Source organism: Panthera leo, chromosome B4 (genome assembly GCF_018350215.1).
Source record: "Panthera leo isolate Ple1 chromosome B4, P.leo_Ple1_pat1.1, whole genome shotgun sequence".
In the NCBI taxonomy this organism is placed as follows: Eukaryota; Metazoa; Chordata; class Mammalia; order Carnivora; family Felidae; genus Panthera; species Panthera leo.
This window is the reverse complement of record NC_056685.1, coordinates 119,987,077-120,013,707: the sequence shown is the minus strand read 5'-3', so window position 1 is coordinate 120,013,707 and position 26,631 is coordinate 119,987,077. Positions and strand designations below refer to the sequence as shown.

General features: G+C 38.5%; 1 protein-coding gene and 1 pseudogene across 9 annotated transcripts in view; both read left to right on the top strand.

The window, feature by feature from the left end:
- The window catches only part of ANKS1B (ankyrin repeat and sterile alpha motif domain containing 1B), a 1,079,782-nt gene that overhangs the window by 16,827 nt on the left and 1,036,324 nt on the right, over window positions 1-26,631 (top strand). The window lies entirely within an intron of this gene.
- Window positions 17,860-18,138, top strand: LOC122224977 (annotated as a pseudogene).

Genomic DNA, 26,631 nt, shown 5'->3' with positions numbered 1-26,631 from the left:
TGAATCTCTTTGGACCTAACCTCATGGTTGGGGGGAAGATGGGGACAAAATCTTAGAAAAAGGGTGTCTGGAATAAATTGTGTTACCTTGACTATTTTGTGAACTTGAGAGAAAACAGCCAAACCAGAAATCAGTCTTCACCTTGCCTTTCTCACTTCCTCTCTGTTATGCTTCCTTTACTTCTTGAAAGAGCCAAAATATGGTGTGATATGATTGGGCACCTTATCTAAGGTGACAACAGCATTGGTAGCAATATTATAACTGCCAGGGAGTTTCCAATAGTAAAGTCACACAAAATGAATGCCTACACTTCTCTTCTCCCTGGTTATTGGCTTTGAGCATTATCCAGACTCTTACCATTCTGTTTTTTTAAAATATGTATTTTTTTTTAGATTAGTGAGAAGCCCATTTAGAAAACTCTTGGTGATCCTTAATTGCCTGTGGGCTCTTATCTGAATTGAGAACATTAATCTAGAGTTACAAGTTTATACAGATTCAGAGGAAGTCTGGGGTTTTTGTTTCCTCTCTAGTTAACATTTCTAGCTTCCATCTCTTTCCTTTCTGATTTCCTTTCTTAATAGTTCAGCTGTTCTCCTTCAGCAACTTAGCTGTGTCAGCTGTCTTTGGTAAACCCTGTAGCCAGGAAACTAGAAAATACCCTTTGACAAAGGGGGGCTAGAAAAGTTAGGAAACATAAGGAAAATAAAGTTAAGAGAAAAAGACATGGTTTGAACGTGGTTTTCTCAACGCTATATTTTGTGGCTAATTCAGGTAAAATACTTATGAGACCAGATACCTGTCTTGGAAATATGTATGGGAAACTTATTCTGGATAAATGGTCACAGCCTAGCAGAAAAGGGTGACACTTACCCCAGGGATTCAGGGAGACCTACCTTGGTTTTAGAGCTTGTTACCTGGGATGGACTTGTGCTTTTAATCTATGCCTTAGAAACAATATTTCCAAATGTGCATAAATGTGAATCTTAATTCTTTACATTCTACATTTATATATCACACATTTTGCTAGTATTTCAAGAGTTTCCTGTTCTTTTTGCAAATAAAGTGCTCATTTTGGCTGTTTTCCAAATATGACAGTTGGTGGACATGCTTCAGTAGAGAAAAGGAAATTTTCTCTGCTTATCTACTCTCTCCCGTCTGCCCAAGATAGTGTGTCTGTCAATTGTGACCTGATTTTGAAATAATTTATTAAATAGAGGGAGGCATGATGTTATTTAAAATTTTGGTATGACATTGACTTTTAGTCCTTTATAATAAGCTCTTGACTAGATTTTCTGGTGAAGTTTATTGCTCCTGGGAATTTAAAAATTTCTTAACTCCTTCAGTGAGTTTGGACTTGTTCAATGTCAAGTATGAGTAATATTTACTCAGGAAATTGAACCAGCTCATTTATTCAGAAGATGAAGCATGCTGTATTTTTTTTTTTTTTGCCATGAAAACATTATTTTGGAAATACATTAATTTTATAGGTAGGGAGAAGGTCCCTATTAGTTAGTAGATTGCTGAAGAAAAGTGATAAATGAATATAAAATACTTATCTTTGGTAAGTTTATTGTTTTCATTAAATATGTTGACATCCTTTCATTTTTTTATGTTAAAATTTAATATATGTGCAATCGGTGGTAATTTAAGGTTTTAAATCGGTGGAGAAGTCTAAAGGAATTACATTTCTTTTAAAATATGTTCATTGGTTTTAAAAATTATTACTCCCAATTATATATCCTTAAATCTGTATCTCTAATTTAGTCCTGTCTCCTGTACTATAGGCATGTTATTCCAAGTGGCTTTTTGAACATCTTCCCCTTAATGGAGTTATGAAACTTGAAATGTTCATTATTTTTACCTACAGTTTTGCTCTGCCACTTGCATGACTCCTTTGTGTTAGTGGAACTACTGTGCACCATTTGTTCAAGCTAGAAACCCTAAAGCCATCCTTGATTCTTTCCCTTCCCACTTGTGTCCATTAGTATCAGCCCTTCTAACCCATGGATTCCTCTGCCATCAGAGGAATTGTTCTGAAACTTGTTATCCTCTGAATAAAGTCCAAACTCTTTGGAATATCATTTGAAGCCTTTTGTGATTTGGCTCCTTCCTACATGCCTCATTTCCCGTCAGTCTGCTGTAGCAACCTCCTCCAACCATACCTGATTCCTATACTTGGAGTTGTGAACAGGCATCATGGGCTTTCTACTATTGCTGTCTTTGGAGTACATATTTTCCACTGTTCAGTGAAGCCCTGTTCATCCTCCTCGACTCAACTCCAGCCTAATCAACTCTTCTGGGAAGCCTTTCCTGAATTCTGTCTTCTGTGCATCCTCGTACTTGCACACACCTCTGTTTTAAGCCCTTAGAATTGTAATTATTTGCATGCTTGCCTTCACTCTAGACCCTGAGGTCCTTCAGGCCTGAAATCTTGGCTTAGTTATCTTTTAAAGTGCTATACAAATGTTACTATTTTATGCCTAGAACATATAAGGCATTCTGAAAATTATTTGTTGATTACCAAAATGAGTGAATAGCTGTGAAACAGGGCATGCTATATCTTTTTAGACTGTAATTTTGAGAGTATTGTTGACTGAGAGATAAGTTTGATAAGTAACCCCAGGGCTGAGAAAAATTTAATCATTTGTTAGAACACCTACTGTTAGGCACTGTGCCTATTGCCGTAGTTTAGAGGACATTGTATTAGTTTATAAGACATTGAGACCCAGAGAAATTTAGTACTGGAACAAGTAAGGAACTTGACTAAGTAAGCAACATAGTTGGATTTGGAATTTAGAATTGCCTAACTTAAAAGCCAGTGTTCTCTCCTTAGTGCTGGAAGATTATCAGAGATGGGATATGGGGGAGATACTTTAAAACAAAGGCAAGCAGTGTTCTTAGGGTAAAGGCCGATTGGAATCATAACTACTTTTTGATATGGATTCCAGAAATGTCTGGGAGATATTTTAGGAGAGGCAGTGTTAAGTTCATGCTCTTAGTAACTTTGAACCTAAATGAATGAATGAAGAGATGATAAGGTGGAGGGAGCTAATGAAAATTAAGCAAAATGAAGGAAAAGAGTTGTTAGATAATTTTGCTTCATAAATTTATATAAGATTAAGGGAATGCGGGTATTCATTGAACATCTAGATTTATCATCTCGTGATCAATTCTCACAGCAAACCTAAGAGATTAGTATTATTTTCCCCAATTGCATGTGGCTGAAGTCCCACGTACACTTTATTTTTTTAAATTTATTTTTTTAAATTTATATCCAAGTTAGTTAGCATATAGTGCAACAGTGATTTCAGGAGTAGATTCCTTAATGCCGCTTACCGATTCAGCCCATCCCCCTTCCCAAAACCCCTCCAGTAACCCTCTGTTTGTTCTCCATGTTTAAGAGTCTCTTCTGTTTTGTCCCCCTCCCGGTTTTTATATTATTTTTGCTTTCCTTCCCTTATGTTCATCTGTTTTGTATCTTAAAGTCTTCATATGAGTGAAGTCTTATGGTATTTATCTTTCTCTGACTAATTTCGCTTAGCATAAATACCCTCCAGTTCCATCCACATAGTTGAAAATGTAAGATTTCATTCTTTTTGATTGCTGAGTAATACTCCATTGTATATATATACCACATCTTTATCCATTCATCCAGCGATGGACATTTGGGCTCTTTCCATACTTTGGCTATTGTTGACAGTGCTGCCATAAACATTAGGGTGCGTGTGTCCCTTGGAAACAGCATATCTGTATCCCTTGGATAAACACCTAGTAGTGCAATTGCTGGGTCATAGGGTAGTTATATTTTTAATTTTTTAGATACCTCCATACTGTTTTCCAGAGTGGCTGCACCAGCTTGCATTCCACTAGCTAGCAGTGCAAAAGTGTTTCTCTTTCTCCATATCCTCTCCAACAACTGTTGTTGCCTGAGTTGTTAATGTTAGCCTTTCTGACAGGTGTGAGATAGTATCTCATTGTGGTTTTGATTTGTATTTCCTGATGATGAGTGATGTTGAGGATTTTTTCATGTGTCAGTTGACCATTTGGATGTCTTCTTTGGAAAACTGTCTGTTCATGTCTTTTGCCCATTTCTTCACTGGATTATTTGTTTTTTGGGTGTTGAGTTTGAGAAGTTCTTTATAGATTTTGGGTACTGACATTTTATCTGATATGTCATTTGCAATTATCTTCTCCCCTTCTGTCAGTTGCCTTTTAGTTTTTCTGATTGTTTCCTTCGCTGTGCATAAGCTTTTTATTTTGATGAAGTCCCAATAGTTCATTTTTGCTTTTGTTTCCCTTGCCTCTGGAGACATGTTGAGTAAGAAGTTGCGGTGGCCAAGGTCAAAGAGGTTGTTGCCTGCTTTCTCCTCGAGAATTTAGATGGCTTCCTGTCTTACATTTAGGTCTTTCATCCATTTTGAGTTTATTTTTGTGTCTGGCGTAATTGGTCCAGGTTCATTTTTCTGCATGTCGCTGTCCAGTTTTCCCAGCACCACTTGCTTAAGAGACTGTCTTTATTCCATTGGATATTCTTTCCTGCTTTGTCAAAGATTAGTTGACCATACGTTTGTGGGTCCATTTCTGGATTCTGTATTCTGTTCCATTGATCTGAGTGTCTGTTTTTCTGCCAGTATCATACTGTCTTGATGATTACAGCTTTGTAGTACAGCTTGAAGTCCAGGATTGTGATGCCTCCTGCTTTGGTTTTCTTTGTCAAGATTTCTCTGGCTATTCTGGGTCTTTTCTTTTTCCATACAAATTTTAGGATTGTTTTGTTCTAGCTCTGTGAGGAATGCTGGTGTTATTTTTATAGGTATTGCATTGAATGTGTAGATTGCTTTGGGTAGTATTGACATTTTAACAATATTTGTTCTTCCTATCCAGGAACATGGAATCTCTTTCCATTTTTTTGTGTCTTCTTCAATTTCTTTCATAAGCTTTCTGTAGTTATCAGTGTATAGATTTCTCACCTCTTTGGTTAGGTTCATTCCTAGGTATTTTATGTTTTTTGGTACAACTGTAAATGGGATCGATTCCTTGATTTCTCTTTCTGTTCCTTCATTGTTGGTGTATAGGAATGCACCTGATTTCTGTGCATTGATTTTACATCCTGAGACTGCTGAATTTATGGATCAGTTCTAGCAGTTTTTTTGTGGAATCTTTTGGGTTTTCCATATAGAGTATCATGCCATCTGCAAAGAGTGAAAGTTTGACCTTCTCCTGGCCAATTTGGATGCCTTTTGTTTCTTTGTGTTGTCCGATTGCAGAGGCTAAGACTTCCAATACTATGTTGAATAACAGTGGCAAGAGTGGACATCCCTGTCTTGTCCCTGACCTTAGGGGGAAAGCTCTCAGTTTTTCCCCATTGAGGATGATATTAGTGTGGGGTCTTTCATATATGGCTTTTATGATCTCGAGGTATGATCCTTCTATTCCTACTTTCTTGAGGGTTTTTATCAAGAAAGGATGCATATTTTGTCAAATGCTTTCTCAGCATCTATTGAGAGGATCATATGGTTTTTGTCCTTTCTTTTATTGATACAATGAGTCACATTGATGGTTTTGCAGATATTGAGCCAGCCCTGTGTCCCAGGTGTAAATCCCACTTGGTCGTGGTGAATAATTTTTTCAGTGTATTGCTGGAGCCGGTTGGCTAATATCTTGTTGAGGATTTTTGCATCCGTGTTCATCAGGGAAATTGGTCTATATTTCTCCTTTTTAGTGGGGGTCTTTGTCTGGTTTTGGAATCAAGGTAATGCTGGCTTCATAGAAAGAGTTTGGAAGTTTTCCTTCCATTTCTATTTTTTGGAACAGCTTCAAGAGAATAGGTGTTACCTCTTCTTTAAATGTTTGGTAGAATTCCCCTGGAAAGCCATCTGGTTCTGGACTCTTGTTTTATGGGAGGTTTTTGATTACTAATTTGATTTCTTTACTGGTTATGGGTCTGTTCAAATTTTCTGTTTCTTCCTGTTTCAGTTTTGGTACTTTATATGTTTCTAGGAATTTGTCGATTTATTCCATATTGCCCATTTTATTGGCATATAATTGCTCATAATATTCTCTCATTATTGTTTTTATTTCTGCTGTGTTGGTTGTGATCTCTCCTCCTTCATTCTTGATTTTGTTTATGTGGGTCCTTCCCTTTTTCTTTTTGATCAAACTGGCTAGTAGTTTATCAATTTTGTTAATTCTTTCCAAGAACCAGCTTCTGGTTTCATTGATCTACTATTTTTTTGGTTTCGATAGCATTGGTTTCTGCTCTAATCTTTATTATTTGCTGTCTTCTGCTGTTTCTGGGTTTATTTGCTGTTCTCCTTCCAGCTCTTTAAGGTGTAAGGTTAGGTTGTGTGTCTGAGACCTTTATTTCTTCTCTAGGAAGGCCTGGATTGCTATATACTTTCCTGTTTTGACTGCTTTTGCTGCATCCCAGAGGTTTTGGACTGTGGTGGTATCATTTTCATTGACTTCCATGTACTTTTTAATTTCTTCTTTAACTTCTTGGTTACCCCATTCATTCTTCAGTAGGATGTTATTTAGGTCCAAGTATTTGTTATCTTTCCAAGTTTTTTCTTGTGGTTGATTTTGAGTTTCACAATGGTGTGGTCTAAAAAGATGCACGGTGTGATCTCGATCTTTTTGTACTTACATAGGGCTGATTTGTGTCCCATTATGTGGTCTATTCTGGAGAATGTTTCATGTGCACTGGAGAAGAATGTGTATTCTGCTGCTTTAGGATGAAATGTTCTGAATATATCTATGAAGTCCATCTGGTCCAGTGTGTCATTCAAAACCATTGTTTCCTTGTTGATTTTCTGTTTAGATGTCTGTCCATTGTTGTAGTTGGGGTGTTGGTGTTATGGTGTTATTATCAGTGACTTTGTTTATGTTTGTGATTAATTGATTTATATATTTGGGTGCCTTCACATTTGGAGCACAAATGTTTACAATTTTTAGTTCTTCTTGGTGGATAGACCCCTTAATTATAATATAATGCCCTTCTTCATTTCTTGTTACAGTCTTTATTTTAAAATCTGTATTGTCTGATAATAAGTATTGCTACTCCAGCTTTCTTTTGTCGACCATTAGCATGATAGATGGCTCTCCATCCCCTTATTTTCAATCTGAAGGTGTCTTTAGGTCTAAAGTGGGTCTCTTGTAAACAGCATATAGGTGGATCTTGTTTTCTTACCCATTCTGTTACCCTATGTCTTTTGATTGGAGCATTGAGTGCATTGACGTTTAGAGTGGGTACAGAAAGAAATGAATTTATTGCCATTATGATGCTTTTAGAGTATCTTGGAGTTTCTGGTGGTGTTCTCTGGTCCTTTCTAATCTTTGTTGCTTTTGAGATATATATATATCTTAAATATATATATATCTCAAATATATATATATATATATCAAAAGCATATTTCATCTTTTCTCTTTTCAACCCCTCTACCCCTTTTGCTTTCTCTTCATCTTCTGGAACCCCTATGATTCTGATGTTATTCCTTTTTAATGAGTCACTGATTTCTGCAATTCTCAAATCGTGCTCTTTTGCCTTAGCTCCTCTCTTTTTTTCTGCTTCATTATCCTCCATAAGTTTGTCCTCTATATTGCTAATTTGCTGCTCTGGCTCACCCATACTTGCTGCCATGGCTTCCATTTGAGATTGCAGCTCTGTTATAGCATTTTTTTTTTCATCCTCACTAGCTTTTACTTCTTTTATAAACTCCGCAGAGAGGGATTCTAATCTATTTTCAATCCCAGCTAGTATTCTTAGTATTGTGATTCTAAATCTGGTTCAGACATCTTGCTTATATCTGTGTTGATTAAGTCCTTAGCTGTCATTTCTTCTTGCTCTTTCTTTTGGGGTGAATTCTTTTCATTTCATCATTTTGAAGGAAGAAAGGGAATCAATAAAGTAAAAAAAATTAAAATAAAAAAAATTAAAAATAACACACACACACATACACAAAAGAATCAAATTAATGATGTTAGATCCTAGGTGTGTTCTGGTGTTGTTGTTGAAAGGAGCTTGATAGATTAGAGTATAAAGGGAAAGAAAAAAAAAAGGAAAATGTTTGAAAATTTGAAAAAAAAGGATAACAATGAAATAGAATAAAATGAACTGATGGAAGTAAAATAGATTTTGAAAAACTTACAAAAAAATAAAAGTATAGTAGAAAAAAATTAAAGAAAAATATTTTTAATAAAAATGGAAAATAAAAACAAATTTTTTCTCTTTCTATATTCAAGAAAAAGAAATGAAATGAAAAAGAGAAAAAAACCCCAGAGAATTGAATAGATGGACCAGCAAACAGACTGAAATAGATTGAAATTACATTGTTTTCCCCTAGATGTCAAACAGTGAAGCAATTTATAGTCCGTAAACTAATCAGGTGGAGAGACTTGTGGTGTTCCTGAAGAGGGAGCCCACTTGGGCAGGGCTTAGTGTAATGGCTCCATTCCCCACTAGATGGCTCTACTTAGCTTACTGGGGTGGATTGTTGTGGAGCTTGTAGGTGTGTATGCACATGCATGGGAGGGGTGAACATGGCATCACCCAGCTACCCAGTCTCTAGTATCAGAACTGTTCTCCCCAATCAGCAATCTCGCACCTGTCCTTTGTCTCCGGTTTCTGTCCACTCCGTGCTTTTATACTGTCTATGACCAAGCTGTCAAGTTGCTAGGCGTCCCCTCCCTCCTGAGTTTTATCTCAGGTGTGGCTGTGTTTCCCAACCTCTTACCCCTGAGGGACTGCGGCTTTGCCCTGCTCAGACCTTCTGTGGGATGTCTCACTGAGAAATGGCTGGGTGTGGCTGCACCCAGGAACACTCGCGGAACTGTGCTGCTGCTGATGCTCAGAGATTGCGGCTGGGTGCCATCCCACCCAGAAAACGTTCACGCGATCGTTTAGCAGCAGCGATTCAGGGATTATAGAAAATCTCAACACACATCGGGTACAAGGTTTCACCTTTAGTGACCTTGTTTGAGCACCAGCAGATGTGGTGGTTCTCCGGAATCTGCTGGCACCTTTGCCTGTAGGGGGGCTGCACAGCCTCTACCAAATGACCTCCCAGCAGGGGAACTGCCTCTCCCTGTGTGGCCCAAGGACTGCCGACCTCACTCTGCTCCTGGGAATTTGCCCTTCCCACCAGAGTACTGCTAGGTATTGAGCTGTGGAGTTTCAGACTCTGCGCTCCCCCTGTTTATAGAGTCTTAGTGGAATTTAAACCCTCTTCTTTTTCCTTTCTCCCTTTTTAGTTCAGTCCTGCAGCTGTTTCCATTTTTCCACTTTCTCTCCAGCTGTTTTGGAGGGGAGGTGGTCTTCCTGTCCCCCCTTCCCCCCCTCCCATGCCTGACTCCGTCCTCTCTCTGCAAGCAAAAACAGCTCCCCACCCTCCGGGGCTTCTCTCTCTCCTAGTTCACCTCTTGGTGTCATGTACCTGCTGAGTTCTGTGGTTCAGGTTGTGCAGATTGTTGTGTTAATCCTCAAATCAGTTTTCTAGGTGTGCAGGATGGTTTAGTGTCAATCTGGCTATATTTCATGGATGTGAGATGCAAAAAAAACTTCCATGCTGTTCTGCCATCTTGGCTCCTCCATCCCATGTACACTTTAGATTTAAAAGTGGTTAAATATCTTGCTGAAGGTCATGTAGACAGCACCTGATGGAGCTCAGGTTCAAACCCACTTCTGTATGACTCCATCTCACGAGGAATGGAGATAATCTCCTTTGTACCTTCAGATATCTCAGTACAGCTGCAGTTTGAATCAGTCATCATAATGAATAACAAGGTATTATACACAGGCAAAATCAGTTCTAGCAGGTGGATCCTTTGTGCTGGCTGAATTGGTAACTGGAATTTTTATGCTTTTGGAGGGAGAGGGAATATAATATAGTTATGATGTCTTTTCTTGGGAGCTTTTCCTATTGCTCTAAAATTGAGAGAATACATCAATCAAACATGACAAACTTTAATAACCTATAAGGCACAGACATTGACCAATTTGATGGATGCTCACTATAAGCATCTGGAGAGGCTGTATGGTGCCTTCTAGCCCAGTATCAGTCTGGTGTACTAGATTTGTTTAGAAGATCCATTATCTGTAAGGCTAAGAAACAAAGATTTTTATTGTGTTACAGAATTATTCTAGTACCAGATTAATTTGTTATATATGCTAAAGCAATTAGCATTTGTAGTGAGAATGACATTTAAAGAAAATGAAAGGAGATGTTGTGGAATAATGAAAGTCTCATTTACATGATATACCTATTACCTTGCTAGAGACCCAAAAAAGTTTTACTAGTTTGGTATTTGGTTTCTCATTTATTCATCTGCTTATTCATTTGCTCATTTATTCATTCTGTATACTTTCATTTTAAGACTATTATTTCCGTCAATTCTGAGAAAGGATTTTTCTTTCTTTTTTTTAAAAAAAGTTTTTTAACGTTTATTTATTTTTGAGACAGAGAGAGACAGAGCATGAATGGGGGGTGGGGGTCAGAGACAGAGGGAGACACAGAATCTGAAACAGGCTCCAGGCTCTGAGCTGTCAGCACAGAGCCCAATGCGGGGCTTGAACTCACGAACCGGGAGATCATGACCTGAGCTGAAGTTGGACGCTTAACCGACTGAGCTACCCAGGCGCCCCAGGATATTTTGTTTTAAGCTATAGAATAGGGATAATCTTACCATCATCAGTCTATGCATGAATTGGTTATTTGTTTACATATATGACTTACATAGTAAGCTGTAAACTATTTAAGGGTGGGGATCGTGTGTGTGTGTGTGTGTGTGTGTGTGTGTGTGTGTTTAATCCCTCTGCCCTCCAGTGCCTAACAGAGTACTTCAATACATATTTTGGTGACTGAATTAAAGAACTCAGAATTCAGTCAGTCTAAATGTATGTTCTTTGCAACTCAACCCTGGAGGTTATGGGTTTCATGTATTCCTTTAGTGACCATGTAATGAGCTCTTAAAACCTGTAAGTGGCTGTTTTAGAGTTAGGCAACAGCCCCTACGGTGACTACAGAAAGAAGAGATTAAATGCCGGGACCCCACAGTTAGATAGGAGATGGCCTTTTAAAGACTGCTCTGATGTGCAGTGTTAAACCATGTTGTCACCCTGAGGTATAGGGAGCAATAGATGGTTAAAATTGGTGAGGTTGGTTTGGGGACCAGGCTCTGTAGAGATCCAAGTCCAGAAAACAAAGGATTAAAGTTTCCCCATTTTCCATTATGAGGAGCAAGTCAGGGATTTTTGTAACCTGATGTAATCAACAGTATCTTAGGTGTCTTAGGTGGATGTCAGGAGGGAGCTGAGGATCTGAGGACCAGTATATCATAGCATTGCTGGGAAAAAGGCAAAGTGTTTTTTTTTTTTTAATGTTTTATTTATTTTTGAGACAGGGAGAGACAGAGCATGAACAGGGGAGGGTCAGAGAGAGGGAGACACAGAATCTGAAACAGGCTCCAGGCTCTGAGCTGTCAGCACAGAGCCCGACGCGGGGCTCGAACTCACGGACTGCGAGATCATGACCTGAGCCGAAGTCGGCCGCTTAACTGACTGAGCCACCCAGGGGTGCCCCAAAAAGGCAAAGTCTTAATGGTCTAGACTGACACAGGACCTGGGAACATAGTAGGTCAGAGAGCAGAAAAGAGAGTGAGTTTGACACTAAGGCAGGTTTTTACTTGATTGTTCAGCTATTTGTAGGTCTTGGAATATGAGTGAAGTAGCTTTTGAGCTGAATTTCTCAGTCTTCACTTTGTTGACATTTTGGGCCTTGTAATTCTTTGTTGGGGGTGGGATGGGGCTGTCCTTTGCATTGTGGGATTGCTGCATCCTTGGTCTATACCCACTAGATGCCAAAAAAAAAAAAAAAAAAAAAAAAGAAAATGTCTTTAGGCATTACTAAGTATCCCCAGGGAAGCAAAAATCACCTTTGGTTGATAACCAGTGTTTTAGAAGAGTATGAATCAAGTGGCCACTGTTGACTAAAGAAAGGGTGAGGGAAATAGTGATTATAAGTGACTCTGTAAATGTTACATCTTTTTGTATGAATTCCAGAAGGAGTAAGGACCAAAAGTAATCTAATCATTACACAGGCTGGAAGAATGAAATAAATACCAAGAAGAAAAGGCCTTTGCATTTGCAAATGCATGGAAATATGTACTATTTTATTTATTTATTTTTATAGAGAGCCCGAGCTGGGGAGAGGGGCAGAGGGAGAGATAAAATCTAAAGCAGACTCCATGCTCATTGGGAAGCCCAACATGGGGCTCCATCCCCATAACCCTGCAATCACAACCTGAGTGGAAATCAGGAGTCAGGCTTTCAGCTAACTGAGCCACCCAGTTGCCCTGGAATTTATCTTATTTTGTTTTATTTTGTTTTGTTTTGCCACCCAAATGCCCTGGATTTTATTTTATTTTATTTTATTTTATTTTATTTTATTTTATTTTATTTTATTTTAGCATATGTGCTGCCAAAGTGAGTACTATTTTTTTTTATTTCATTTCATATTTTAAAGTTTATTTATTTATTTTGAGAGAGAGCAAGCATGTGCTTGCAGGAGGGAGGGGAGCTGAGAGAGAAGGACAGAGAGAATCCCAAGCGGGCTCTGTGCTCACGAACTGTGAGACCACCACCTGAGCTGAGATCAAGAGCAGGGCGCTTAGCCATCTGAGTCATCTAGGTGCCCTACCCCTGAACTATTTTAGATTGTAGTGGAGAAAAAACATTTGGAGAAAGGAGATTGGAGTTGTTATAGTTAGCCATAGTTTGGGAAGAAATTTTAAAGTCAGGTAGAAGGTTTAATTAGGTTGGAATTAGAGTTTGATTAATCTGAAATTGGCCAGGAGTAAGTTGTTAAAAAAGCTCCTGGATTGAATTTATTTTTATTATCTTTCAATTTCCTATTTATTTCATTTTTTGAAAGTGAAATAGGAAAGGAAATCCATTAGAAATCCTTATCAAAATAATACCAGAATTCTTCACAAAGCTAGAGCAAAACAATCCTAAAATTTGTATGGAATCAGAAAAGACCCAGAATAGCCAAGCATTCCTGCATAAGAAAACCTGAGCTGGATGCATCACAATTCTAAACTTCAAGCTGTATTACAAAACTGTAATCATCAAGACAGTATGGTACTGGCACAAGAACAGGCATACAAATCAAGGGAACAGAATAGAGAAGCCAGAAATGGACCCACAAACGTATGGCCAACTAATCTTTGACAAAGCAGGAGAGAATAGCCAATGGAAAAAAGTCTCTTCAGAAAATGGTGTTGGGAAAACTGCACAGTGACATGTAGAAGAATGAACCTGGACCACTTTCTTACACCAGACACAAAAATAAACTCAAAATGGATGGAAGACCTAAATGTAAGACAGGAAGCCATCAAAAGAGGAGGAGAAAACAGGCAACAACCTCTTTGTCCTTGGCCAGAGCAACTTCTTACTGGACATGTCTCCAGAGGTAAGAAACAAAAGCAAAAATGAACTATTGGGACCTCATCAAAATATAAAAAATTCTGCACAGAGAAGGAAATAATCAAAAAAACTGAAAGGCAACTGACAGAATGGGAGAAGATATTTGCAAATGACATATCAGATAAAGGGTTAGTATCCAAAATCTATAAAGAACTTATCAAAGTCAACACCCAAAAAACGAATAATCCAGTGAAGAAATGGGCAAAAGACATGAACAGACAGTTTTCCAAAGAAGACATCCAAATGGTCAACTGACACATGAAAAAATGCTCAACATCACTCATCATCAGGGAAATACAAATCAAAACCACAATGAGATACCATCTCACACCTGTCAGAAAGGCTAACATTAACAACTCAGGCAACAACAGATGTTGGTGAGGTATGGAGAAAGAGGAATGCTTTTGCACTGCTATCTAGTGGGAATGCAAACTGGTGCAGCCACTCTGGAAAACAGTATGGAGGTTTCTAAAAAATTAAAAATATAACTACCCTATGACCCAGCAATTGCACTACTAGGTATTTATCCAGAGAATACAGGAGCGTTGATTCAAAGGGGCACATGCACCCCAGTGTTTGTAGCAGCACTATTGATAGTAGCCAAAACATGGAAAGAGCCCAAATGTCCATTGACAGATGAGTCGAAAAGAAGATGTGGTGTGTGTATATATGTGTATGTACGTATACATTTATATGTATATATGCACATATATACATACACATACACACCCACAATGGAATATAACTCAGTGATCAAAAAGAATGAAATCTTGTTATTTGCAACAATGTGGATGGAAGAATATATTATGCTAAGCGAAATGTCAAAGACAAATATCTGATTTTACTCATATGTGGAATTTAAGATACAAAACAGATGAACATAAGGGAAAGGAAGTAAAAATAATATAAAAACAGAGTGGGGAGACAAACCATAAAGAGACTCTTAAATACAGAGAACAAACTGAGGGTTGCTGGTAGGGTGTTGGGTGGGGAGAAGTGCTAAAGGAGTGAGGGGCATTAAGGAGGACACTTGTTGGGATGAACACTGCGTGTTACAGGTAAGTGATGAATCACTAAATTCTATTCCTGAAATCATTATTACACTGTATGTTATCTAACTTGGATTTAAATTTAAAATAATAAAAATAAAGGAAATCCTTTAATTAATGAAAATCCATGCTTTGTTAATTTTTGGTATTTTGTCCTAATCACCTGGCATTACCTTCCTCACATCTGCTGAGCAACTCTCCAGTATTGTAGCCATTATGGGGACATTTTGCTGTCTCTAAAAGACTACTTTTCTTACATTTGAGTCCTTACAAATTCATGGTGAAGTTATCTGGACTATCTCTGCTTTTGCTGTTGCATCAATCAATTATCAGTCCCTCTGTAAATTTCTTATTACATTTACCAGAGCAGCTGTTCCAGACCTTTTTCACTTTTCCATTCTTGCTCAAGTCACTCTCAGCAGGTAGCGTTGTTTTTTATTTAACTGAAATTGAGGAAATTCAGGCATGAGCTTTTTAGAATTTTCCCCTCTACATTTCTCTACCTCTATTTTTATTCTTTCTCTTTGCCTCCATTTCTGCACCATAGTAAATGTTCCTCCCCCCACCCCCTTTTTTAAAGTTTTTATTCATTTTGAGGGACAGGGGCCTGGGGAAGGACAGAGAAAGAGGGAGAGAGAATCTCAAGCAGGCTCTGCACTGTCAGTGGGGAGCCCAGTGTGGGATGTGAGCCCATGAACTGTGAGATGATGATCTGAGCTGAAATCAAGAGTCAGACACTTAACCACCTGAGCCACCCAGATACTCCAGTGCTCCTTTTTGCTAAGACCGATCTCTGCATCTGTGCTTCTGATGACATATCCTTCCTTTCTTTTCCAAGCCTTTGTTAATTATCCTTCAATTTTCCCCTTGATTTGAATTTTTATTCTCTTGTTTTATCTTTTGTTAAAGAGAAATAAAATCATTCCATGAGACTTGTTAAAGAGCAATAAGGCAGACTTTATTCAGGACCACAGCTATAGGTGTTGGGACCACTGCAAAGGGGTTCTGTACTTGGAAAAAGAGATTGGACTCAACTCTAAATAGAACAAGGAAAAGTAGGAATTTATAGCCAAGGACTAGGATGGGGGTCAGTGAATGTAAAATTACTGAGAGGAAACTCAGGGGCAAAGGGAATATGATCTAACAGAAATCTTGATTATGGCAGGTCAGGGTGATCAGACACTACCTGAGAGATGGTGGAGCGTGAGGAACCCAATCAGATATTGAGGGTGATCAGATAGTAAGGATAAAGAATTCTGACTAAACTGAATTAGCAGGATTCTTCCTAAAATTGGATAATGAAGAGATGAACGTGGAAGCACAAAAGTTAGGGCCTAGTTGAGAAAAATGTTCAGAAGAGTCTGAGTAGAGTTTGGTCATGGAGAGATTCTTTGTCACTTTCTTTCTGTATTCCTGCCCAGGTTTCTCTTTTTCTTAAATAAGAAACTGAAAAAAACACCCAAACCTTTCCTTGACCTTACCATATTGCTGCTTGCTCAATCTCAGGCTTTTTCTCCTCTTTTTCACCATTAGATTGTTTGAAAAAAGGAAGAGCCTATGCATACTGCTTTACTAAATACTCTTTTAACTTTTGTTTCTTATGCTATTGAAGCATCTCTCTTAAACTTCATTGTTATCTTTCTAATAACCAAATCATATGGTACCCCCATCTTTATCTTTCTGTGTTTGTCAGCAACATTTGCTATTTTTGACTATCTTTTTTTTCTTAAACCCTTTTCTTCTGTTGATCTTTGTGACTTAATACCCACCCACCCTAATGGAACAGGGCCCTGTCTTACCCAATGCCATTTTAATTCAGCTGTTGGCCAGCCTACCATAAATATGTGTGTGATGCCAGCCAGGACCAGAAAGAAATGCCTAAACAAACCCAGCTAATATCAGCAGAACTGCTTTGCTAACTAGTAGATTCCAGAGCAGTTATAAATGGTTATTGTTTTAAGCCACCGAGTTTTAGGATGGTTTGTTATGCATCATTATTGTGGCAGTGGACGACTGATAGAGCACAAGAACAAGACCCGAAGGGAATTATCAAAAAATATTATAGAAAATTTTCTAGTTCTGTAGGAACTAGATACAAGGTCTTATCCTTGTAGGATAAGGATAGGATATCCTTGTAGGATAAGGATAGGATATCTGTAGGATACAAGTCTCTAGACTGAAAAGTTTCCCCAGGTATCCAGCATAAGGAATGAGAAAAGATCACAAAGCCTGAAATTTAAGAATATTATGGATTAAAATAAAATTCTTTTGTATAAAACAAAAGAAAACATGAAAACAAATCATATAGAGATGAATGATAATCAGAATTATATCAAACTTTTAACAGCAGCACTGGAATATAGAGGACAGTGTCGCAATGCTTTTAAAATTGTAAGGGAAAAATCACTTTCAGCTTATATTTCTCTATTTAGCCAAACTATTGATGAGGTAGTATAGAATAAAGAAGTTCTAAGACACAGAAAGATTAAAACATTTATGCCTTATGTGTCCCTTTGTAGAAAGCTTTTGGAAGATGAACTTGCATAAAACACGGGTGGAAATCAATAAAAAGAAAGACATAGGATGCAGAAAACAAAGGATTTAATGTATGAGGACCGAGAAAAGAGGTTCCTTGGGAATAGTTCTTCAGTAGGCTTAGAGAGCACCCAGTCCAGATTGGAGAAAAAGGATAGAGGACTATGAGAAGGATTTGGGAGGAACAGTGAAGTGCTTGGTATGTTTGAAGGTTTGGAAAAAAATGACCATTGACAAATGTGTTAGACTGGGATAAAAACAGTGATAGGTAAGTGGAAAACTAAGCAGAAAAATATCAGATATTTTTATAAGTATGGAAACGTCACATTACATTATCTGGCTCAGGAATAAAGAATATTTATGTAGTCAATGGTATAAACACTGACTACTGATTTAAACATATATTTGTATTGAGAGAACAGTATGTATGTGTGTGGGGGGAGTGGGGAAGAAGGCTGATGGTGTAAGAGAGTAATATTCTCCATTACTATAAAGGGAATTAAAATTATAATATTGGAAATTGAGCAATTGAGAAATATCCATACAAGCTTTATATTTAGACCAGAGCAAACTACTAAAAGAATCCTATGAGGTATAGCACTAGAGCAAATGACGTATTTTTTCAGTTAAGGGATAGAAAGTAAATGTTTTAGGTTTTATGAGCCATATGATTTTTGCTGTTGTAGGGTGAAAGCAGTCAATTGACAATTCATGAATGACTGGACATGGCTGTGTTCCAGAACGTTACAAAAACAGATGGCAGGTTCTCTGGGTTCTGTCCTAGTTTGTGGCAACATGGTTAAATGTGCCAAGAAAGTTGGAATCGTAGGTTAATATAGGACCTATTATGGTGCTTATGTCAGGAAAATGGTGATGAAAATTGAAATAAGCCAGCATGCCTAGTATACTGACTCCTTCTGTGGCAAAACCAAGATGAAGAGATGAGCTACGGGGATCTGACACTGTGGTTCCTGCATGAAAGCGGTAGCTGGTGGTGCCTGGACTCACAACACCATGCCTACTTGCACAGTAAAGTTTACCATCAGAAGACTGAAAGAATTGAAAAACCAGTAAAAGCCCCACCCTTTGAAACAGTGCTAGCCTATAGTAAATGGATTAATTTATTTAACAAAAAGAACAAAACCCGATGGTGGGTTGGATTTGGGCTTATGACATAGTTTGTTAACCTTATGACTAAAGGGCAAAAGGAAGTAAATAGGGATAATTTTCTCTTCCTGATTCAAGTTCATTTTTTGAACTTCCCTACCTTTCCCCCCATTAACTGCAGAGTATAGAGTAATTTTCTATATTGCCCTTCACATCAGTGTCCAATTTAATGTTTATTTGTAAAGAGCTTGTGCTTTAGATTATCCGAACTATTTACCATCTCCAAATGTTGACCCAGATTTCTTTCTGTGCCTTATGCTTTTTCCTCTGGAATTACTCTCCTTACTTTACCTCTCAGCTTTTCAGAAGTGTATGTATCTTTCTGAGTTCCATCTGAAATAGCTGCTTCTCTAAGAAACGGTTACAGTTTCTTTCCACCTTACTGTAAACCCTTGTCCGGGTAGCCAACCAGAGATGATTTAATCCCTCATTTGGTAGAGATTGAGTTTTGGGGTCAGTCAGTCCTGAATTTGAATTTATAATCTACATATATACTTGCTGTATGACCTTGAAAAAAATGTATTTAACCTTTCTGAACTTTTTTTTCTTATCTGTAAATATTTCGTATGGTTCTTTATAAGTTAAAGTGGTTTAATATTGTTTTCTTCTTTTTACTTTTAACCCTTATCCCTCATCCCTTATCAACTTGAACTCAGATTATATCTTCCTCATCTTAAATAATCCTGAAGCAGTTCTCAACAAGCATTTATTTGATTGAATTGAATTAGGAAGGAAATGTCTTAGTGTTAATTCTTAGCTGAAGAGTTCTGATTTTATGATAAAATTAGAGAAATTTTGTATTCTACAGTTTGCTGGTTCCCTAATTTTTCTTACATGGTCTATTTTTATTAGTTCACTTCTGTTTTCTACCACATTGCAAAGGAGGTGCAGTGTTACAGAAGGGAATACAGTGGCTTGATTTTTCCTTTGATGGGAACTAAGCCATATGTTTGTATTGAGTCAGCTACTCCAGACTCTGAATTCCCAATCAGATGGTCAGCAGTGTTTAATTGAATTCCCAATATGTGCAAGGCAACACTGGGTGCTGTCACTCTAGGGAGGTGTAACCATCTGGAAGAACTTTTTCAAAGAACCCAGAATATGAGAATATGTCTCTTTGTATCTAAATTAAAATGATACTAAATTTGGCAAAGTAAATAGCTGGCATAAGTGCTGTCTTTTGCGTCCCACTCTCCCCTTTTATCATTCTTTCAATCTCCAAGAAAAGGCATCCTCCTTTTTTGCTATGGTGAGGCTAGTGTACATTTTCCTTGATTTCTTTCCTTCCTCATTATTGTAATTCGTGTAATACAGGATTCTGATGTTTAAAATCTTCAAGATCTTTTAGCTTTTGCATCCTTTTCTAACTTTAAATATGTATATATGATAGGAAGAATCCTAAAATGCCCTCGTAAGATTTCCTTCCATAATCCCTAGGACTGTGCATATGCTGGATGTTACTTCCTTGATTGTTACATTATATACCAAAAGGGAGGGATTTTGAGTATAATTAAGGTTACTGATCAATTGACCTTAAAATAGGGAGATTATCTAGATAGGCCTAATATAGTCACATGAGCCCTTTAATAGAATGTTTTTCAATTGGTAGTAGAAAGGGAAGCCAGAGATTTAAACATGAAAAGCATCCATTGTATTGTTGCTGGCTTGAAGATGGAGGGGCAAATGTACAAGTGTGGGAGAGCAGCCTCTAAGAGTTGAGAGCAACCTCCAGCTAATTTACAGCAAGGGAATGGCTGGATATAGTCCAAATTAGCAAGGATGTGGATCCTCCCCCAGTGCCTTCAGTTGAGAGCTCAGCCTAGTCAGCACCTGGATTTTGTGCTTGGGAGATTCTAAGCAGAGAACCCAGCTAAGCCCACATGGACTTTTGACCTACAAAATAGATAATAAGTTTGTGGTAATTTGGTACCTAGCCATGAGAAACTAATACAGCATTGGTCTTCCTTATTAAGAGTTGAGTTCCATTCCCTGCCCCACTAGTTGTCCTATTTGTTTCTTCTTTTCATCGTTAAACTTCTTAATTAACTTATCTAAACTTACTGTCTCATCTGTGTGCAACTTATGCTTTTCTCAGTTCCCGTGCATCTGTCCCAATAGTGTCCAAAAATAACTTTCTGATGAACTTCTTCCTTACTAAACCCAAGGACTACTCCATTTGGTGTTTTGTATTGATTTTCTTTCTTGAAATTAGTACTTTTTGTAATACTTTTTGATTCTATTTTTTTCCCCTCTTTTCTTCTGTCTCCTCTGTTGTCTTCATAGATCTTGTTGACCAGTATTGGAATTGAATTTAGGAGCTATTGTAAGGAACCAGCAGAAATGAATAAAGCAACAAGAATTTGAATAAAAATGTTAGGAAAGTCCAATAATTTTCATGGTGTCTTTGTTAGCATAAGGCTTTTCCTAAGGAGCCAGATGTGCTCTGTAGACATTGTATAGGTGTTATACCAGTTACCTATTACCACAATAATGCTTCCTAACAAGCTACCCCCAAACTCATGTTTGTATGTTGTATTAAAAACATAATCATTTATCATTCATGCATCTACTCATTTAGGCTGAGCTCAGTCAGCCGGGGGGTTTAGGCTTGGTGGCTAGGTGGATCTTATTCTCATTGCAAGTTATTGAAATACCAGTTGGCTGTGCTAGTACTGGTAAGACTTTACATGTTTCTGTCCTCCTTGGTGGAGTGATCTAGCCAAAGCATACTTTTCTCATGCCCATGACAGAGGTGCCAGAGGGCAAGTGGAAACATGTCAGAGCTTTTTAAGGCATAGCCTTGGAACTGGCATATACTGTCATCTCTGCCTCATTCTGTTAGCTCGAGCAAGTCACATGGCCAAACCACAAATTAGGGGGTGGGAGAATATATGCTACTATAGACTGAATTGTGTGCCCCCGCCCCTGCCCCCCATTCCTATGTTGAAGACCTAATCCCCAGTGTAATGGTATTTGGAGATGGGGATTTTGGAAACATTTTTTAATGTTTATTTTTTGAGAGAGAGAGAGAGAGAGAGAGAGAGAGAGAGAGCCAGGGGAGGGGCAGAGAGAGAGGGGGACAGAGGATACAAGCAGGCTCTGCACCGACAGCAGTGACAGCAGTGTGGGGCTTGAACTCACGAACTGCAAGATCATGACCTGAGCCGAAGTTGGACACTCAACTGGCTGAGCCACCCAGGTACCCCGGTGATGGGGCATTTGGTAGATAATTAGGTTTGGATATGATCTTAAAGGGGTGCTCTCATAATGGGATTAGTACCCTTACATGGACAGGCACCAGAGGGCTGGCTGGTTGACAGGAGCTCACTTGCCTTCTCCCCTACCCTTGCCATATGAGGACACAGCAAGAGGGTGGCCCTTTGAAAGCCAGGAAGGGAGCTCTTACTAGGACCTGTCATCCCGATCTTGGACTGCTAGCCTCCAAAACTGAGAAAATAAATTTCTGTTATTTAAGGCACCCAGTCTATGGTATTTTGTTATGGTAGCCCAAGTCGATTAATATACGCTCCATCATATTAGGAGGAGGAACTGCAAAAGATGCACATCTGAAAAAGGTCACTGATGTAGGGAAAGATGGAGAACTGTCACAAAAAATGCCATCTGTCAAAGGCATTGAGTAGTATTTCACATTCTCTTCTCCCCACTCAGAGTAAGCCTCTCTACTCTACTCTTTATAACCTTTAGAAATATTGTCTGTATTCTATAGTAATCATTATAGGTTAGGTGATCATGCCGTAACAAGTAACCCTCAGCTGTCTCAATGACTTGACACAACCAGAGTTTATTTCTCTCTTGCGAATTTACTATGGATCTGGGTTCTTTATGGTACCTTCTTCCAGGTGTTGGTTTAGCATTCTGCAGTGCCTTTGTCCATGGCTCCTCCTCCACATTAACAGGCTATTACCATGGCAGGATTGGAGGACTGGACAGCAACAGTTAAATGCTTTGGTCCTAAAGTTACACATTTTTATTCCTGTGTACCCAGAAGTAGAGGAGACCTATGTATTGGTGAACATTAATTATGACTTACTCTCACCTCCCCCTGCCCACAGACCTCATTTTCCTCTTCTGGGTTGCATTTCCTCCTTCAATAGGGAAGGTGTGCTAGATGACTTTCTCCTCAGACATTCTGTAGTAACAGAATGCCAACAGTCTTTGCCATGCTGCTTTGGTGCTCTAGATCAAGTGCCCAGCACTTTCCCAAAGTCACCCTACTTTATTAGAAATATCTGTGAGGCATCCTTAGCCTCAAATTAGTTTTCTAAGATCATTTACTATTTCAACTTCAGTCCAAATTGATACCTCAGTATTCCTTAGACATGACCTTAGCCTTAACCTCATATTGTTTTTATCCTTGTCCACTCTGCTGTAGCCACACTGGCCATTTTATCTCCCTCAAATATGGCAAACTTTTTCCTCCCACAGGGCCTTTGCATTTGTTATTTCCTTTGGCTTGTTCTTCCTTATTCTGGTTCTGTCTCATTACTCTCTTCTCACATGGAAGAATGTTATCACCTCAGAATGGCTTTTCTGCCTTATCTAGAGTACCCCTCCTGCCACCAGTCACCACAGCATATTACCTTCATGTCATTTAGTGCTATCAGAAATAATTTTGTATATTTATTTGTGTTTATTTTCTGTTCTTCCAAGTTAGAATTTAAACCCTCTGAAGATAGGGACTTTGCCTGTTTTCATTGCTCAATGCCTAGCACTTAGAACAATGTTTGACACATAATAATCCCTGAATAAAATTTGCTGCTGAATTGATGCTTGTTCCTCAGCATTTGGTCTCATTACTTCCTTTGCCTGGCTACCTATTCCACCCCATTTCCTTTTAAGCATGCCTAAATGGTATGAGTTCTTCAAGGTCAGCTTAAAGACCACGTCATGAGTTTTTCACTTATTCGTGTCTCCAGTTACTTCCTAGTAAGAAGGCATCCTTTACCTCCATTGAATATCCATTAAAAATATTTTCAGGTATCATTCTCAAAGGACTACAGTATTTTTTAGATTCATTGTGTATCTTAATCTCACAACAACCCAGTGATGAATTCCTCGTAGATGAAGATGCTTGGACAGGCCCTGTAGCTTGTAAGAAATCCTGTCATGACTGGAAGCCATGTGTCTTGCTTTGAATCCAGCATCCATTCCTCCATATCACAAGTGATGTTCATTTACTTCCTACATGTTGTTTAAACACAAATAAACTGTGGTCCCTGTCCCAGTAGGAGCAACATCACATTGTGTCTAGTTCTCTCCTTTCGTGTCTGGGTGTCTTAGAGGTGGCATGTACCAAGTGTTGCAGGAACCCTGAGGAGGCAGCATCTGAGGGCCAATGAGCAGTGGGAAGGGGACCTGCAGTGACTTCCCAGAGGACGTACTTAATAAGTCTAGTTTTTTTTTTAATTTTGTTTTTATTTTTTTAAAATTTACATCCAAATTAGTTAGCATATAGTGAAACAATGATTTCAGGAGTAGATTCCTTAATGCCCCTTATCCATTTAGCCCATCCCCCCTCCCATAACCCCTCCATTTACCCTCAGTTTGTTCTCCATATTTATGGGTCTCTTCTGTTTTGTCCCCCTCCCTGTTTTATATTATTTTTGTTTCCCTTCCCTTATGTTAATCTGTTTTGTCTCTTAAAGTCTTCATATGAGTGAAGTCATATGATTTTTGTCTTTCTCTGAGTGACTAATTTCACTTATCATAATACCCTCCAGTTCCATCCACGTAGTTGAAAATGGCAAGATTTCATTCTTTTTGATTGCCGAGTAATACTCCATTGTGTGTGTGTGTGTGTGTGTGTGTGTGTGTGTATACCACATCTTCTTTATCCATTCATCCATCGATGGACATTTGGGCTCTTTCCATACTTTGTCTATTGTTGATAGTGCTGCTATAAACATTGGGGTGCATGTGTCCCTTCAAAACAGCACACCTGTATCCCGTGGATAAATGCCTAGTAGTGCAAATGCTGGGTCGCAGGGTAGTTCTAGTTTTAGTTATTTGAGGAACCTCCATACTGTTTTCCAGAGGGGCTGCACCAGCTTGCATTGCCACCAGCAATGCAAAGAGATCCTCTTTTTCCGCATCCTCACCAACATCTGTTGTTGCCTGAGTTGTTAATGTTAGCCATTCTGACAGGTATAAGGTGGTATCTCCTTGTGGTTTTGATTTGTATTTCCCTGATGATGAGTGATGTTGGCATTTTTTCATGTGTCGGTTGGCCATCTGGATGTCTTCCTTGGAGAAGTGTCTATTCATGTCTTTTGCCCATTTCTTCACTGGATTATTTGTTTTTTGGGTGTTGAGTTTGATAAGTTCTTTATAGATTTTGGGTACTAACCCTTTATCTGATATGTCATTTGCAAATATCTTCTCCCATTCTGTCGGTTGCCTTTTAGTTTTTCTGATTGTTTCCTTCTCTGTGCAGGAGCTTTTTATTTTGATGAGGTCCCAATAGTTCATTTTTGCTTTTGTTTTCCTTGCCTCTGGAGATGTGTTGAGTAAGGAGTTGCTGCGGCCAAGGTCAAAGAGGTTTTTGCCTGCTTTCTCCTCGAGGATTTAGATGGGTTCTTGTCTTACATTTAGGTCTTTCATCCATTTTGAGTTTATTTTTGTGTCTGGTGTAAGAAAGTAGTCCAGGTTCATTTTTCTGCATGTCGCTGTCCAGTTTTCCCAGCTCTACTTGCTGAAGAGACTGTCTTTATTCCATTGGATATTCTTTCCTGCTTTGTCAAAGATTAGTTGGCCATATGTTTGTGGGTCCATTTCTGGGTTTTCTATTCTGTTCCATTGATCTGGGTGTCTGTTCTTGTGCCAATAAGTCTAGTTTTGAAGGAAGACAATTCAGTGAGGCTGAGGAAAAGATAGAAATTCTAGACTGAGCCACAGGAACAAACTTGCAGAAAGGATAATCCCCAGGGCTAAGAATTCTCTTATTAAGGTGGTTGAGGTTGAAGTCATAGGCACCTCTCACTTGATTCTGGAGCACGGAGAGCAGGTGAAGTCTGATGCTTCTCAGAGGGGGAGCACCCTACTGCTCCAAGACTAGGGATTCAAGGATTGGTGAAGACAAAACCAGCTTGGGAGCAAAGGGTGAAAGGTCAAGAAAGGATGACCAAAGAGGGGGCATTTTTAGGTTGAAAGTTTAGAACCATGGACATCTAAAGCCAGAAGAGTGTAGAGAGGATTCAGTCTAGAGTTTGCACTGGGCATGCCTTATTGTATGCTACATTTTTACAACAATTTTGTGCCTATAGTGGTATCAAATTTGTAATTAGAATGCTGTCCCTCACAATTATCAAAAAGCTCTACTTAAATGGCCTTAAACAAAAAAGGGGATTTATTGGATCATGTAACTTAAAGACCAAAGAAAGGATGGGTTTCAGATGTAGTTGACCAGAGCTTTATTATTTTTCTTTCGTGATTCTCTCACCTCTGTCCTCTTTGATGTTGCCTTCATAATAAGCTGGCTTTTTGGTAGCAAAATGGCTGCTGCTTTTTCAAACCTCCCCTCAGTGTATCTTGCCACTCAGAAATGCCCCTTTTCCCATTAAATCAAGTCCTGGTTTCCTTCTGATAGGATTAACTAGGGTTCTGTGCCCATTCCTGAATCAAGTATCCTGATAAGGCAGATAATGATTATGGTGGTTCTTGAGGCTATTCAAGATTAACATCTCCTTTTGCTAGTGTTAATTCTATCCAGTTAATTTGCTAGTTAATTCTGTCCAGGTTGCTTGGCTGCTATACAACAGAAAGAATGGAATGGATGTTAGGGTGCCATTTTCCATTTCCTCTGGAAGGACTGTTTCTTGTTCTCCAGTGTATATTCTCCAGTTTCAAGTTCGTGATGGATACTCAATAAATATATATTGAATGAATAAATCAAATATTTTATGTATTTTTTTGTCTTTTTACCAGCGTTTCTTGTTTCCTTTCTCTAGTTCTTTCCTGTTCTAAAAACAGTGCTTTTATTTTTTGCCCACTTAATCCTTTCCCTCCTGCTAATGACATGTAACTCATGTAATCGTTCTGCATCCAAACAAAATCATTCTCCTTCTGCTATTCCTATCAAACTACTGTCCCATCACTTTCTTTCTTTCTTTCCTTTTCTTCATTGTCAGACTCCCACCATTTTCTTTTTCTTCACGGTCAGACTTCAAGAGAGTGGTTTGCTCTAGCTGTCTTTTCTGCCTCATTATTCACTGATACCTCAACTTCTTGGAAACAGAATTTTTCCTTATCACTCTGCTACTCTCTCAAATGTCACTAATGCATTTGTTTTGTTCCCAAATCCAGTGATCTTTTTTTCTCAGTCCTAATTTTCCATGATTTCTTTGCTGCACCTAGTATTGTTGATGATCCGTGCCTCTGGAA